At 40.6% G+C, this 18247-nt stretch overlaps 1 long non-coding RNA gene across 2 annotated transcripts in view; it reads right to left on the bottom strand.

The window, feature by feature from the left end:
- Positions 1–18247, bottom strand: part of LOC141985968 (uncharacterized) — a 186307-nt gene that overhangs the window by 157072 nt on the left and 10988 nt on the right. The window contains exon 3 of one of the 2 annotated variants that reach the window (XR_012639080.1): positions 16218–16267. The exons of the other annotated variant lie outside the window; for it this stretch is intronic. This is a non-coding gene — a long non-coding RNA (uncharacterized LOC141985968). Of the gene's footprint in view, positions 1–16217; positions 16268–18247 lie in introns of those variants that run through there. 2 annotated transcript variants of the gene reach the window in all.

Raw genomic sequence — 18247 nt, 5'->3', positions numbered from 1 at the left:
GAGCAATGTAATGCGGCATGCTGTATTCCACTGATTGTGATGTCACTCCTTCTCCAGCTAATTGGTGCAATGTGTCCAAGGAAAATGGGAATAGGCTAGCACTTTCTATTTCCTCCTTCTTTTCCTTTTTTGATTATGAAGTTTGAATTATTCTCTCAAGAAACACAGTTGTTAGATTTCTAAGTTGCCTCTGGATTCTTTGGGTCTAACCATAACATTCTTTCCCACCCAGATGAGTGTGGTTATTAATAGCAACTAACAATTAATAATCATTTGCACCATTCTTTACATCTCCAAAGCACTAAACAAACATTAATTCAGCACCTCTGGCTCCTCTGATGCAAATAGATTGGCTGAGTCATACCTTCATATTTATAAACCATCACTTGTGTCCCAGTACATTTTGGCATAAACAAATCAGTTTTAAAGCCATTTTTCAAAAGGAAACGTAGCATCTCCAAAGCACAGGTTTATGGTGTTATAGAGACCCCTCAAAATGAAAGTTGCAACAACAAACTGACAGGACTCCTTTTTAAAAAGCACACAACGTAAGATTGGAATGTTACATAACAGCCCGGAAAAGTTGCCTTACATTTAATTTGCTGAACAGAGATTGTCAGCCCTTACCTGATAAAAGTGACCTTAAAGGCAACCTTTTTTGCATATTATGCTACCTTCCAACTTTCTGTAAAAGGATTTCCTTTCAGCCTTTTGTTGTACCCTTCATTTAATAAAGAAACCGAAACAACAGATAGCTGTGCTTTAGAGATGGTGCATTTCCTTTTACAAATGGCTTTAAAACTGATTTATTTTTATTCTGAAATGTCTGAGAACACTAGCAACAGTTTATAACTAAAAAGATACGACTCAGAGAATCTATTAGCGTCACAAGGAACCTGAGCTTTTATGGAGAAATTGAAATTGACTGGTCTAATCCCTTTTCAATTCAGGGCCAGATCCTGATCTCAGATGTGCAATGTGTATAGTTGCATAAATTGAAAAATCCACTACTGGGTATTTGTGTGCAATTACAACAGAGGAATTTTCAAACTCTCTGGTAATATACACACCATGCCCTTGAGACTGAAATCTGGCCTTTCAGTACAGGTGCTTTTTACAAATATTGGCAATTACTTTATTGGTCTTAAACTCTACTGCAGACTCTCAGTCCCAGTAATATATAAAATATACTATCCATGACTGAACGCAAGGGAATATTTGCTCTAGAGAGATTCAGAAGGTAGTAAGGTCTGCAAAGGTAACATTCTTGTACACCAAGGTTGATGGCAAAACTTAGCTGTGGAATTGATGAGCTGGTAAAAACAAAGGGATGGTGAGGAAATTCTCATAGCTCAGGAGCAGGGTAGCAGAGGGAAAAGGTAGGGGAAACTGAAGTTTCTCTCATTGTCAATCCTTCAGGCTACAATAGTCAAAATCTTTAAACAACACATAACCAGTGGTACAGGAAAAGAAAGTGAAAACCTTCTCAAACTGGAACTAGAGGAAACGAACTACAGAAGCTGAAGGTAATTATTCAATTAGTCTGGAATAGCACTATTACTCTAGTAGCAACAGTGTGTAATCTTTAGTGTCCTGAGCTAGAGGGCAATGAAGACTTTTTCTGACTAGTATCTATTCTGATGTCCATATCTAGGGTATATCTACACTGCAGCCCAGGTAGAGAGGCTTGTGCTAGGTCTGTTTGAGCTAACTGACTAAAATAGCAACATAGACATTGCAGCAGGAGCAGCAGGCTTGGATTCAGGTGGCTAGCTGGAGCCACGCCCCCCGGCCACAACAGCCATACTTCTATTTTAAGCATGCTTGCTTGAGCACAGTGAGCATGAGCCTGTCTACCTGTGCTTACTTTCTGTGCTCAGTGGGCTTGATCAAGCTGCTGTGGCTACTTCTGTTTCCTTTCCTCCTTCCACGATGCTAAGAGTCAGTCTAGAGGAGAAATAAGATATTCAGTCATCTCCACCTTCCTCTAGTTCCAAAGGGTAACATTTTCCAAAGCACTTGGATTTCTAAGGCACTTATGCCCACTGAAAGTCAGGGTGCTTTTGAAAATTTTATCCAAAGTTCCATATTCCTGATGATTAATTCCAGGGGGAAAACCAAATTGAGCAAAGAATAGGACTGTTGCCGAGTAAGGGGATCAAGATGCATCAGCCCCACTAAGATTTAAAATCTACACAGAAAGACACAACCTTATGTGAAATGTGCTCTAAGTATAGCAGAACTGTATGGGATGAAAAAGGTACATGCCAGGAGGCAACACATACCTGGTATGGGCAGCTGTCCTGTGTGTTCTCCACAGAATAATGGCACTTCAAGAATGCCACTCCCACACACAGAGTTGGGGTGACTTTTGCAGAGAAGGCATAACTCATACAAATAACACAACCAACTACATCAAAAACTAAACCATAAGTACACAGCACCTTTCTCCTCAGTATCTTAAAGCAACTTACATATATACTAATGTCCACTGTGATGGTGTTGGGTGCTATGGAAAAACTCAAGATACAGTCGAGAGATAATAAACTAACCCTCAAAGCTTTCCAGGGAGCTATATAGGAGCATGACTCACTTTGGAGATACTAAAACAGGCACGGAAATGTTAAGTGACTCGCCCAAAGCAAGACAGTGGCAAAGCCAGGAATAGAACACAAATACCATAAAGCCTATAAAACAGTTGACAATGGCGAGGCAACTGGCATGCTGTGACCTCCGCTGATTACACTGATAATCATCTTACTGTCACCTTGTGCTTCTCTCTTCTGGTTGCATCCACCTGCTGTCTCTCATCTGATCCTTACACTGCAAGCTCTTTGGGGCAGGGACCGTCTTTTCATTATATTTGTACATTGCCTAGCATAGTGGGGACCTCTAAGGTCCAGCTGGAGCCTTGAGGTGCTACCACAATAAAAAGCCCAAACCTAGACCACGCTTCTCCTCTGTAGACAGAAGGGCTCAGATCTTCTAAGGTATTTAGGCACCTCGGGCCAGATCCACAAAGATGCTTTGGCACCTAGGTGCCTAAATCCCAGTTTTGGACTCCAGTGTGATCCACAAAACTCCTGCATCAACCTGCAGACTACTAAACTCTGTGACTAAATTTCGGCTCTAAAAGTTGCCTAGGTGCCTAAGTTTCTACATCTGGGTATGTGCTCTGCTGCCTCATTCTAGGCAATCAGACAACTGTCTCCCACCTATGCCCTAGCAAGTGATCCACAAACTGGGGGGAAATAGGTGTTCAGCCACGTATCTTACCTGTGGGGCCTATGCTGTAGGCGGTGCCTACATATCAAAATGTGGCTGTTGGCAGTGGTGTCCCTGCCCACCTTCTAACTTTCAGACCGGTAGTTACAGCACTCATCTGGCACATAGGAGACACAAGTTCAATTCTCTCCGTCTGTCCAATGTGGGGAGAAGATTTGAACAGAGATCTCCTACCTCTGGGGAGAGTGCTCCAGCCACTGAGCTATGGGGTAGTCTGGTGTGGGCCTCCCTCAGTCTTTCCTGTTGAAGCTGTTCCACTTTGGATTAAATAATTAAAGAGTCATTAGGCCAGAGAGATAGAGTGTGAGAATGAGTCTACAGTCTGGGGGCTAGGGGACACACTGGGAGGCCCAGGGTGCAGTGCCTGCTTCAAGGCACGTAAACCAGGCTTTGTGGATCGCAGTGTTGTTCTTGTGATTTTCAGTGTCACAATGCTTAAGTCCCTATGTGGATCCATGCCCTAAAGCCCACTGATTTCAATGGGAGTGAGGTGCCTAAATACCTTTTCGGGATCATTCTCATTTAAGGGCCATTCTCATCAAAATCTTCATTGTTACCAATATATTTTACATACTTAGTTATTTTCAATAACAACATGTCAGTATGGTCAAAATCTTGTCCTTATTTTGAGGCACTGTAAGACTCTTAAGCTAGTGGAGGTCCATCTGCACTCATTTGAAAAAAGGAAGAGAGAACATTTTTAGTATCCTCTTCATGTGCCCATATGGCACTTTGTACCTCAAAACAGCACCCTCAAACTCTTATATTCACCGTCTCATATAAATATGATATATTTCATACAAGCATGCCATGTAAGATATCATATAAAAGGTAATGGTCTGCTGAAGCCCATTGTTCTGTTCAAATATGTATACCATTAGTATGTATGAAGTTATGAGATTTTGCTCTTTGGTTGTTACTGAAATATGTTGTAAGTTTGAGAGTCTCTAATGCTAGTTCTCCTGTGAAAACAACATGGCTTATCACCAGCCATTGACCAGCAGGAGAAGAGTAAACAAGGGATTTACAATTCAAGGACAGTTGTGCAAGCACCACACCATGGGACTGCTCAACTCTATGACTCTATTGCAGAAGACCACACCAGCCACCCTGTGGCTCAGCAAGGCTCACCAGTCAGGCCTGGACTAGAGTCTTCCAGACACATGGACTGAGGATATAAAATAGGGGACAGTGGAATCATGCTTTGGCCTTTCTTCTCCCCCACCTATGCTGGAAGCAACAAGAATGCTGGGAAGACAAAGACGTCAATTGAGGAGACTGGTCCGAGGCTTAAAAGAGGAACCCTGTGTATTAAGAACTGTAACTTCCAGTGGAGTGAGAAAACTGCTTGATCTAAATACTGCCTAGTATAATAAGGTTTAAGATTTAGCCTGTGTGCTTACCTTTTATTTTCTTTGGTAACTATCTCTAACCTTTTGTGCTTACTACTTATACTCACTTAAAATCTATCTTACTGTAGTTAATAAATCTGTTTCATATTTTACCTAAAACAGTGTATTATGGTTGAAGTTCTTGGGAAATCTCAGCTCAGTTTACAAAGGCTTGTGTATGTCCTCTCCACATTGAGGGAGGAGCGGACTGGGTAATAAACTTACACTGGTCAGGCCTCTGGGCTACAAGGCTGGGGGCTTGAGAGATTTACTGGTGCCTTTCTCGGTTTGATTTGTAAGTGGCTCTGGAAGCATTCATGCGATCTAGCTGACTGTGTGGCTCCACATGTTGTGCTGAGTGATGTCAGCGCCTGGAGGGGTTTGCTGCTTGTCACTAGCAAAGCATTGTGAGAGACAGCACAGGGTGTAGAGTTAAGGGGACACAGCGGTATCCCACTTCCAGGTGATACCCTGGGGATCCCATCATATGCCACCAATATTTCTTCAAGCATGAAAGATCTTCCTTACTGACTTTGATGTTTCTTGCTATAGAATATCCCTACTAATGCCAGTATAAACAACTTAGGTTATGGGGACCCACTGCGGTGTCTAGAAAACTGTTTCAGAATGGCATCTGCGCTTGAAAACTGCATTGAATGAATATATTATGCTAACATATGCTAAAACTTAAAACTGCCAGTGCTGCAAAGAAAATTATCTGCAGGCTCTTCTCTCATTTAGAGGATCAAAAGGGATGAGATTTCAGTCTAATAAAATGTTGTGCTTGCAGCTGGACTGGGGGAGAATATCAAGATACATTAGGTAAAACTGACATTAAAAGTGCAACATAACAGATGGACGCAAAAGTGAATTTTTATCAAGATGGTCCATTAGTGTTCTGCAGCCAGACAGAGAAAAACAATGACCTGGAACAAATCAAGAAGAATGGTGCTTGACTTACGCTTCCTCCTTGCAAAGTGTGACCCGTATTCATAGTCTTTAATTAGAAATGAATTTTGCTTATGGCTGATGGGCTAATTTCTCTCTACTTTTCTAAATCACCAATCTCCCAGGTTACATTACAAATGAGCAGAGGAAAAATGGATCAGTCCTTTCACCAGTGACAAAGCAGGTTTCCTTTGAAGCAGAGAAATCAATCAGCGAGTCACTTAGTGCTGCCTAGTTACATAATCTATGATTAACCTCAAACAACCTTGGGTAACTTTTAGCATCAATATTTAAAATAAGCCTAGCACAAACCACATTTTTAGCTTCAAATCCTGCACTTCCAGAATGGAAGGTTCTGATCTGCCCCATAAGTAACCTCAGAGGGAAATAAGAGAACTCAAAACAGTGGGGCTTTTGCAAAGTTTGAATGCACTTGATTTGAGAAGTTTATGTTCATGTGTTTGTTGGTGGAAGAGCTGTGTAGTTGTCTGTCTGTAGGCATTTTGCTGCTCTATTACTAATAGTACAAAGCTACTGCACAGACAAGGGGGCAATCTAGTGGTCTGAGCACACAGGACTGGGAACTGCGTACCCCTGAGCCACAATCCTAGTTCTGTTCTTGTGGCAAAAAGAGCATGTCATTATGTAAATTAAGGATTATATCATTAATCCACATGAACAAGAGGGCAGAATAGAAAGCTGCACAGAAAACCTTAATTCTGGCACTTCCTAGCTTTTGAATGCCTTGCTTGTCAACCTTAATAGTCTTTTAATGTACTTTTGTTTGAAAGCATATATGTGATCTGAATACTTTAGTGGCTCCTATAGTTATAACAGCCCAAGCCAAAACTCCAGGCTTGGCCACCCCCAAGACCTGAATTTTGGAGTATCTGCCATTTGGGCTGGGTTTAAATTTAGTGACTTTAACTCATCTCTAACACAGACACTGTATTCTTTAAATTATGCATTAATTTTAGAATTGTTTACTGAAGCTGGCTGAATAATACATGCAAATAGCTTATTTGATCTTTTTTCTCTAAGTTATTCAATACATTAGTCAAATATTTCTAATCAACCAGCAGTGTAGGTGGCTGAATATTATTAATCAAATATTCAAACTTGCACTGTCCATCAGTGAATAATTTACTCAGAAATAACAACACTTATCATTAGCCAGCTTTACTTCATGCCACAAAAGGAGAAAATCTACAAGTCTTAGGCACTTATATGGCCAGCACGACTACAGTATCCAATCACCTGACAACCTTCCATGTTTTGGGGTAGGGAAGTATTACTATCCCCATTTTACACATGGGAAACTTGACCTAGGTCACAAAGGAAGCCTGTATCAGAGCAGGAAATTGATCCAGGTTTCCCAACTCCTAAGTTAGCGCCCTAACCAATGGATCATCCTTCCTCTCAAAGTGGGATGGAAAGTGTGCTCACCAAAGTCTGGAGTGGCAAGCTCTGCAAAGGGGAAATTAATTGATTTAAAAGCTCCCTGAGGGAAGGTCTTGCCATACCAAACATGTCAGTAGGAGCGTTTTTGAATGAAGAGGAAGGTAATATGTACAGGCAGAGCCTCTGAAAAGCCACAGAAGTAACTGCAAGAGTCCACTGATTTATACTTCCAGAATCAGGGAATCAGGGAATTTTGCAACCATGTCTCTAAAATATTTGTATTAATAGTTAATGTGTAGGGGTCTATCATACTATATCTTCCTTCCCTTAGTTATATGCACATGCCCATTGTAAATGCCAGTTCCTGAGTCCAGCTTCTGGGTATGAGATCGTGTTTCCTCATGAAAGAAGACTGGGAGGGAGAGGTAGTTTTGATCCACTATTGGCTTATTCATATCCATTTGCCTTAAACTTCTCCCATAGGAGATTTTACTGTGGATGGTACTGGGTGTAAGAAGGCAAGGAGTCGGAAGCAACTCACGCAGTGAGGAAAGGTCATTGGAGAAGCAGGGATGTCCTAGCTTGCTCCTTTGTTTGGCTTTTGTATTATTTCATCCCCATTTTGAGTGCCTATTCCATAGTACATTTCTACCCCAATTTATTTATGATTGGGGAGACACTGAACTGAGGAACTGCCAAAAGTGCTATGCATGAAGGCAGTGGAATAAGAGGCATAGAGACACCAGAAATTCATTTCCCATTAAAACAGCGAAGTCTGCGGAAATGGCTAGGGCACAGCTTTCTGTTTGCCCTACTTATGGGTGTTTGTACAGTACCTGTAGGTAGTCAGGTAAGTTTTGTCATGTCTAATCAACAGTACCACAAGAGAACAACTGACAGAGCAAATTCAGAGTGCCTGATTCTCCTGTCTTTTACACCACTGTAAATCAAAAGCAACTCTCTATTAGCCAATGGAATAACACCATGTCACTGATATGAGAAGACACTCAGATCCAGGAAGACTTAATAGTACATGCATGTTACTTAGGGCTTGTCTACATTACCTGCTGGATCGACGGGCAGCAATCGATCCAGTGAGGGTCGATTTATTGCATCTAGTCTAGACACGATAAATCAACCGCCGTTCGCTCTGCTGTCGACTCATGTACTCCACCAGGGCTCGAGGCACAGGCAGAGTTGATGGGACAGCGTCAGCTTTCAACTTACCGCAGTGAAGACACCATGGTGAGTAGATCTAAGTATGTCGACGTCAGCTACATTATTCACATAGTTGAAGTTGCATAACTTAGATTGATTCCCCCCGCACCAGTGTAGACCAGGCCTCAGTTAAGAATGATAAACTCAGTATAATTCATCTATTTTACATGGCTTCTCCACCTTGCCTATCAACTAACAGACTAGCCCTGGCATTCTATCTAATTGCTCTATCCCCTGGTCATTATGATAGCATTAACTCTGGGCCAATACAACCATCCAGTTACCACTATTAAAGAGATGATGACAGATGAAAACCAGGAGGCAAAGGACTAAAGAGAAAATAAAAGAATAGGTATTGAAGAGTATTCTGGTGACCAGGACCTTTTGGTATAATACAAGTTAAAGAAATATTGACTCTGGTTGGCTGACACTGCATAGAATCTGGGTGCCGATTCTATGCAGTGTTTAATCGTGTAGCCTGAATGCAGTTCCCTTGAAATTTAATTTCATGGTAATTTTTATTGCTAGAGGTGTACCAGTTGTATCAGAAACCCAAACACTGGTGAACAGAGCTAGACTGCAAAAAGCTTTTGAACTTGCTATTTGCCCAGGAGGGATAAAATGGAAACCTGAAAGTTGCCAATATTTATGATTTGGGAAGACCAGTTGAAAATGGTGATTTTGTGAACCCAGAACAAAACCAGGCCATTTAAGGGGGTGATTTTGGTTTTTTTGTTTGTTTGTTTGTTTTTCCCCTTCCATATTTCTCTTCATTTTAATTAAGCCCTCTCTGGACTCATGCTGTTGGAGAGTTTTCAAAGAAACAGAACTTTCGTGCCAGGTTCTCTCCTCCCCCCACCCTCCCAAACTTGAAACGTGTCTGAGTGGGAGTTTACAGCAAATAAAAACCTAAATACAGCTACTCTACTAGCATTCTGAATACTGTAGAAAGGAAAAACATCTATTTAAACACTGCAGTCAAATTCCCTAGAATTCTGCTATACGGTTTGCATTTTATATTAATGGTTTTCTTAATTGGATGGGAGCTGCAGGATCACCACATATGGTCTGGACACTATTAGAAATATCAGTACAAATAGAAAAAACATTGGGCTAGTTTCAGCCTTGATTAAAACCTTGTGTAACCTTAATGTACATTTAAAGATACAATGCACTTGATTTCTTGAAGATTCCCTGTCAACACGAGAAAGATATCACTGCTGTAAAGAAAAAAAAATTATTTACACCAAGTACAATGCAACTTCAGGTCCCAATCCTGCAAATATCTGTCTGTGAGTATTGTATGCAAATGAGTAGTAGTCTCGTTAAACTCAATGAGTGTTTGCAGGATTGGAGCCTTATTTTGATGACTGTCACTGTCAAAACATTACAGAATTAAAATAAATGAGATCCAGTTGGATGTATATTCCGATATCAAACTTTCATTATGCAATTCTTAAAACTATCCTTTTACCAACTACTCTTTTTGAAAATATACATTCACATAAGCTTTCCTGGTACAAAAGTGCTCCATTAGAAAAATCAAGAAGAAGTAGGACAATGGAACCAACTGCCTAAGGAGGTTGTGGAAGCTGCTTAACTGGAGGTTTTCGAAAGGAAGCTGGATAGCAATCTGTCTTGGATGGTTTAACCATAATAAATCCTGCAACTTGGCAGGGGGGTAGACTAAATGATCTTTGAGGTCCCTTCTAACCCTATGATTCTATAAGCATACATATCAGGATAAATTCTATTCTGACTCTTATTCCATAGCAACCCCATTGAATTCAACTGGAGCCTTGTGTACCTATGAAAATGGAATTTGGCCCTTAAGTATTTCCAGGTTTATAACGCTTTGAGATCCAAGGATGATCAAACAACTTTACGTAGGTGAGCATGCATCTACATCATTTACATGCATGCATCTACATCAAGGTAAAGTAACTTGTCCAAAGTCACACAGTGCATCAATGCCAGAGCCAAGAATAAAACCCAAGTCACCAGATTTCCATTCCTGTGCAGTGTGAATGGGACTACAATAGTTTCCCCAATGTACTTCTCAAATGCATAAACGTGAACTATGATCACAAGCCCCATAATTTCTAAAAGTCTGGGGCAAAAGAATGGCAGGTGGACCAAGAAATTAGAAATGGAGCTATCTGGTTTTGATTCCATCTTGGAAAAAGAATGTTGGTGGATTTATGTCAAAGGCTAAAACAAAGCTATCTTCAGACAAAAACACTTCATATTTTAATCTTAAATCCCTGTTTTGCATAATATTTCTTAGTGTTTCCAGCTATAGAATATCATCATCACAGTATGCTATGGAGTACCTTTACTATACCAAGAATAAAGGAGATCAAATTTTGTTTGTTGTCAGCTACTGTTTAAAGTGAATACACTGATGTAAATTCTGTAAGGGTTAAATACTGGTCCTATTGACGTCTAAAGGAATTTTGCCTCTGAATTTAATGAGACCTGGTTTGGGCCTTTAGGAAAGCACTTAAGCATGTGCTTGGGTCCATTCCTCTTCAGCAACACCTCTAAGCATGTGCCCAAGCCCTACTGAAGGCACAAATGCTTTCCTGAATGCTTAATTCAAATGGTAATGAATAGATCTGCAATCTGAAAATAAGATATTTCCCAGATTGTAGAGTTTACAAGAGCTACCCAGTAATTCACTGTTTGCTGCAGCACATAAGCAATAACTGAAACATACAAAGTTCAGAATACTTCTTCCTATTACCATGGATTGAATGGCATTTGCTTAAGTGCTTTTGTCTGAGAGAACATGACAGAATGTTTGAAATTATCAAATGTATTGTATATCTTGTATTTCTTTACTACACATTTTTACCTTCACTGCTGAATGCAGTACATGCAAGAAAGAGTTAAAAGTAAAAAAATTATAATTTTAATATTAGAACCAACTTTAGAAAACCAGAATATTGTTGAATCTGGTTGAATCTGTAATGTCAAACAACTTATTTGACGTTAGCTGCTATTTCTACTAATTGTCCATGAAGTTCACAATTTTTACCAAAGTATTCATTATTCAAAAAAGTGTTCAACAAATAGGCTCGTAAAAAAAACTCCAGCATACAGGTCGTTCACAAATAAAGGCATTTGCTATTCAGAATTCACTGTCTGAGCTGTATGACCGATTACTTAAGTTACATGGTATTGTTCCTGTTCCCTGATTGGCTGGCCTCATCTTTATAAACTACAACTGCTTTTGCAATAAAGCAATTGTTTTCTCATTAATTGACTTCTGTTTCTTGATTAAACGCACTCCCCTGCAGACCTGAAATTCACTTCCGACTCATGAGAAATTTTGGTCACTCTATTCTCTAGCAAAAGAGAACAAAAAAGATGTGAAAATAACTGATTCAAAATGCAATTCAGAATTCACAAACATATTTTTCCTCTCTTCACCCAGCTCTAACTTTTAATTTTGGTAACGTGTATTAATGCCTTATGTTAGTAAAGAGATTTCCAGTCAGTAATGATCAGACACTCATATTAGACCAAAATAATTCCTTTCATTTTTCTCGATAGGTTGCGAGTGCTTCATAATCAAATGTGTTCATTTTAGACTGGTCAGGAATATTTTTCAAGTGGGTAAAAGCAAAGTTGAGCAAGAAGAGATGAACAATCAGTTTGAATTTCTTGTAAAATGTCCTGCTAATAGTAGTTGATTCTCATTGTTCCTATTTTAAATGATTTCCACGAGAGTTCATGATTGTAAGACGTTATGGGACCACGTAATTGAGAAAGAAGAATCAATTCTTAAGATAGAGCACTGATAATTTTAGATCAAACCTAATTGAGATGAATGATGTGCATGAGTCAGTCTTGGTAGACTTGTTCCATTTCACGAAGAATGTTCCTCTTTTAGTTGTCTGCAGCAGAATCAAAAGGGAAGCTCGGCCACTTGCCGAATCAGGCCCTATATTCATTAACGAAATAAAGAGCGCAAGGAAGTTATTAGTGACTAGGGCTGGGTGAACATTCAATTTTAAAACCAGCAGGAAGCTCTCCCCATGTCCCCCTCTCTTCCCAGATACTATAAGGGCCATTAAAAAGGAGCCAGATCCAAACATTATAGTTTGTCAGTGAAATATCCTGAAAGTAACAAAATCACAAACACCTTCCATTCTTGTGGTACTTCCACGATTCTCATTGCAGTCTGCCAGCAGGAAGAACAGCAAGAGTAACCAAGGAATGAAAGAGTAAGCAGAGGTGAGATGGTAAGGAATGCAGAGAAGATAAGAATATTGGGTGGAGCAGGGAAGAGAAATTATCATAGGGACAACAGGACAAACCATGCAGAAAAATGCTATAGCACTCCCCAAACAAACACAATGGGGTACAAGGCTTTATTTTTCTTCTTTAGGGTATGAATAACTCATTTAAATAATTGAGTTACTTATATCCTACAGGGTGAGATCTCTTCCCCCCCCCCACCCAATTCCAGGCTATAAAACAAATGCAATTCATCTAATTGGCTAGAATAGGAAACTGAGAAAAGGAGGTCTAAAGAAATGAAGGCCTAGAAATGGAGGAACTTGCAAAAAGCAAAACAAGAAAATAGCAAAATGTGGAGCAGAGAGACAGGGCCAGTCCCTGCCTCATTCCTTTCAGGCATAACTGTGTGCAAACACTAAAATCTGATTTCCGTAATTACTTCTGCATGCTGGGGACTCCGCTATTGCTCTTCATTTTTACATGGAAGGTGCTCAGATACTATGGTGTCGGATGGCAGCATAAACCCTAAAATAGGATGCATGAACAATCACAGAAAAGCAAGCCCTAAATGGATGTAAGCGTGGCCAAAGTGAATTCATTTAAAAATGCAAATGAATACTCAGTATTTGCCCAGCTCTCACAATAAAATAATTAGCCTGTAGTCATCAAAATCCATGCAGCATCTATTAAATGGATTAAAACTTATTACATGCTATGTGAATAACATGTACCTCTTTGTAAAAAATAGTTCCAAAACAATCTAGAAAGCAAAGTATGCCAGATTGATCCCAGATTTATCTCCACTGACTTCAGTGGAATTACACTAAGAATGAACCTGGCCCAAGAGGTCTTTTACAATCACCTTAAATGATTCATTGTACCAGGGCATTATTTTCTCATGATACTTAATTTCTCTCCTACTCCCAGGCACTGAAGTGAACAGCAACTTGTGGTGAACAAAGAAATTACTATTTCTGGCTATTATATGGAGTTCCTCAGCCACAATGGCCACTCTCCAGCTATCAATCTGCATGCTTCAATCATCCAGTTTTCTCCCTGTAACCTCGGCATTTCCTTTTGTCATTAAGAGATTTGCAGTATCTATTCCGTATCTAACTGATCACCACAATTTTCCAGTGTTCAGATTCCAAACCAACCATTACTGTGCTGCTACCCCCATACCCAATAGCTTGGTTGTCAGGGCACCCACCTAGGATGTGGGAGACCCAGGTTCAAATCGTTGCTTTGGAGCAGTAATTTGAACCTAGATCTTCCTCATCCAGTGTGAGTTCCCTAATAGCAGACTATAGAATATTCTGGGATGGGGGGTTCTCCCTCAATCTCTCCTCCTTTAGAAGCTGTTCCACTTTGTACAATTATTCATTGGAGCAGGGAATAAAACCCAACTGTCACCCCTCCTAGCTTGGTGGTTAGGGTGTTCACTGGCAGAGAAGAGACCCAGGTCAACTGCCTACTCCAGAGTAGGGATTTTAACCAGGGTCTTCCACATCCCAGACAAGTGCCCTAGCCAATGGGATTTTTGATATAAGGAGTGGAGAGGCATGACCTCTGATTTTGTGAATAGTGAATAAATCCCCTTGTGACTCTAGTCGCACATATCAAAACATTTCGTTTTGACATTTCCCAAAAAATTCTTTGATTCAACTACAACAATTCTCCAAAATGATGCTAATTAGATAAATGTTTCAGTGTATCCAAATTTGCATTTTTCAGCAAAATGTTTTGTCCAAAAAATTTCACCGAGCTCTAGTTATATTGGCATAATCTAGCCCACCTAGTAGAGAGTTATAGCAGTCCATATCATAGGCTGGCTAACACAGTTGTAGGGGGAAAAATAAAATTCCCTGCCCACACTGAGTACTTAAACTCTGGGACAGCTTTATTGGTGCTGTTAGCAATAACAGTCTTCAAACATATTTACAGTTACCATGGTTCTGCCCCCAGTGTGGACACAGTCTCACTGTGATAGGCTTTGGCTCTTGCTAAATGTATTATCCCACCTGACATACCAAATGGAATATTTTTCAAATATAAATAGCAGTTCACTGATGGCAAGCCAAACAGCAAGCAAGAGAGAATCAAATGCAGCTTCTTGAGTGACGGTAATCAAATATTTCATGACAGTAATACGAATATTAAAGACCCATCCATTAAATGTCAGTATTTCCCAAGACTTGCAGTATATTCTGGATCTCAAAAAAAGCAAATTCAGCATTTTACCAGCCTGAAACAGCTTGCACTACATAACAACTGTAAACGGTTTATTTTTACATCCCTATCAATAGAGCTGACTGAACAGCTTGCTGACAATTTTGCATCAGTGGATTTACAGCTGCAGCTATTAATACTAAATTCCAGCTATCATGTGTGATTGCAAAAGCCTTATCCATGTAAAAACATGAAGTTTAGGCTGTTACATAGTAATTTACTCCCATGATATATACATTATCCATATGGTAAGACACCCTAGACTTTTCTAGGCAAGAAACATTTCTAGGCAGTTACTTATTAATTTATAATAGGGGGAGCTGAAAGCAATCTCTGTATTTAGGTTGCTTAACATGTTCCATTATTAAAGGATTATTGTAACCTTTTCTTTGAGAAGCTCTCTCACCTCCATTGTTTGTAGCAAGCCCTTGATACTTGGCAGGGGAAACACCCTGAGGCTACAGAAGTGCCTTTTTTCCCCTATCCCATTAAATTCTGTTAATCTTTTGCTGGTATTTAACTATTAAAAATCACCATTTTTTCCCTCTGGCTTGCATTCCTCAGGAAAATTCTGGTAGCACCTCAAAATAATAACTGAAGACACGAACATTATATGGCTGGGATCACATTTCCAACAAGCAGCAGCAGCAGCAAATAATATACTGAGAATGTCTAGGAGCTGCCATGTTGTGTAATCTTGTGGATACCTGATGCAAGGTGCTCAGGTGCTGTAAGCATTGGCCATCAATATACATTTCTAAAGAGAAAATAATGAATACAACAGCTTTTATCAATAGAATATTAATGTGCATAGGTGCTGGAACTGCGGGTGCTAGGGATGCTGCTGCAACCCTTGGCTTGAAAAGATTTCCATTATATACAGGGTGTACAGTTTGGTTCAGTGGCTCTCAGCACCTCCACTATAAAAAGTGTTTGAGCACCTCTGTGTGCAGACATGTAAACTCACATAATTCTGAGGGGAAGAGGAACTTTAAACACTTGAAGCCCAATGCATGAGCTGTGGAAATGAGATTGTCTCACGAAAAATAAGGAAGAATACTCACTAAAATTCAGCTGAGCCAAATGTATTGATTATTTCAGCCAGAAAAAGAAGCAAATTGCCCGTTGCTTAAATGGCCATTTTTGGGTGGCAGTTGCATGTCTGTCATATTTAAAGGGCCAGCACCAAAAACGCATATGAGGAAAGAGTTTCTATAACAGCGTAACTGTACACTGAAGAGAGTCAATGGGAATGCACAGCTGTCACCAAATAAGATTCTCTTGAGTAGGGTTTCTTTGGTATTGTCTGCAACACTTTTCACCATAAGTAGTAGACAGGGCACTGAACAGGGAGCCAGGAGAACTGGTTTCTATTCCTGGTTCTCCCACAGACTTGCTGTGTGACCTTGGATAATTTACTTCACCTCTCTGCCTCCGGTTCTCTTCCCACTCTTTGTCTCTAGATTGTAAACTCTTTGTGAGGGACTCTCTCATTATGTGTTTGCACAACACCCAGCACAATGGAGCCCCAATCTTGGCTGTGGTTTCTGTAATACAATAAATAAATAAATAACAATAAGAAGATCCTGTTAATATGTGTCCTTCCTATTAAGATAGTTAACTTACTGCTTTAGAGTGCATTGTAAGCTACCCGTGTGAACCGGGCCGGTGAAAGGAAGTTTTGCGCCCTAGGCAAAACTGCCACCTTGCACCCACTCTCCGCCCTGAGGCGCCCACCCTGCAGCAGCTCCCCGCCACGCCCCTCTGCCCTGAAGCGCCCCCCCATGGCAGCTCCCCACCCCCCGAGGCTTCCCGCCACCCCCTCTCCCCTTGGGGAGCCGTGCGGCAACTCCCCTCCCCAGCTCACCTCTGCTCCGCCCCCTCCCCGAGCACGCCGCCAACGCTGCTGCTTCTCCCGCCTCCCAGGCTTGCGGCACCAATCAGCTGTTTGGCACGCAAGCCTGGGAGGAAGAGAAGCAGAGCGGGGCGGTGTGCTCAGAGGAGGAGGCAGAGCAAAGGTGAGCTGGGGCGGGGAGCGGCTCCCCTGTGGGCCACCCCTGCCCTGTTACTTGCGACTGCCTAGTTCGCCTAGTGGTTGCACTGGCCCTGCGTGTGAAAAGCCTTGTGTAAAACCAAAACATCTTAAACAGGGGAAGGCTTGTTGGTAATCCATAACTTGAGATCCTAGAGAGGAACCGAAGCCTTTCTAAAGTATGGTTGCAAATAACTGATTGCTGCTTATAAGTTACCTAATAGTTAAAACTGACTTCCACATACTTATTAAACACAGGGTTTATAGAAATAATTGAGTTAAGTTAATGTTCATCATTTTTCCACCATTTATCAGAGTACATTATTTAGGATATTGCTTTTATTTCCCTTTTCTCAGGAACTTTCTTGTTTTTCCTGAAGTACTAAGTAACCTGAGACCAAGAGTGATAACTTTATATTTGTTCCTCCTTTGTGTCAGTCTCATATTCTCATTAGCTTTGTGTTACCTACGCCATGACAACAGGCCTCTAATTTCTCTGCTTTTCTCTTTTCCGGCAATGAATTAACTATGATGATGGGGACCATAGCAACGGAAGCAAAAACTTCATTAAGCAAGAATTTTCAATGCATGCTGTACAAACAGCATAGGCTTTGCTGAAGCCCTGGATTCAATGCACGAACGTTGAGATGTGTACTTTATCCTCAACATATAGTGTAACCAGCATGCCACATCACAACTCACGCTGAAGATCCACATTAGGAATGGGAGGACTGGCTTGAGGACGACAACAACAACAACATCTTCTCCTTCTCCTTCTTCTCCCACATTTCTATGTACTTCCAGCTCCTGACTGGTGCTGGAAACAGAAGTATCAAAATACCTCCCCAGAGACTTGATATATTTTCATCTCAATAGAAGCTACAAATACCAAAGACCTCATGAGAAAAAAAAATTAGATCTTGTGAGGTTTCCAGCCCCATATTTGACAGCCACAATGTCCAGAACTGGTGTAGAGATGCATCAAAACTTTTAGAGCTAACCTGAACAGAATATAAAACCATTGCACCATTCGATATACACACACACCCCCATTTGATACACACTCACACACACATTCCCACCTGCCTCACAATTCTAACCGTCTGATCTTGCTCCAATTGAAGTCTCTAATAGTTCTGCCATTGATTGAAAGGGAACAGTACTAGTCTTCAATATCCCAATCCTATACTGCTAAAACCAATGGGAGTTTCGCCCCATTTGGAAGCAGGTTCAGGCCCCAGATGTGCATCTCCCTTGAATATGAAAGTGACTTTTTAAACTTAAACGGAAGCTTTTAATTACAAATCATCTAATGCAAGTCATCTAATGGATCTGTTATAGTACCAAGCAGAATTCAAGTTACCTTAGCAAAGTAGATGGGAGTTTCTCAGAGGCAGAGATAAATCTGATGGTTTAATGTTATTTGCTTGCAAGATTTTCTTTATCTCTGCACTGAGAGTTTAGTGTGGAATTTGTACCAGTGTCAATCTCGTAA

Source organism: Natator depressus, chromosome 4, assembly GCF_965152275.1.
Source record: "Natator depressus isolate rNatDep1 chromosome 4, rNatDep2.hap1, whole genome shotgun sequence".
Classification (NCBI taxonomy): Eukaryota; Metazoa; Chordata; order Testudines; family Cheloniidae; genus Natator; species Natator depressus.
The sequence above is the reverse complement of the archived record's forward strand: the minus strand, read 5'-3'. Positions and strand labels throughout refer to the sequence as shown.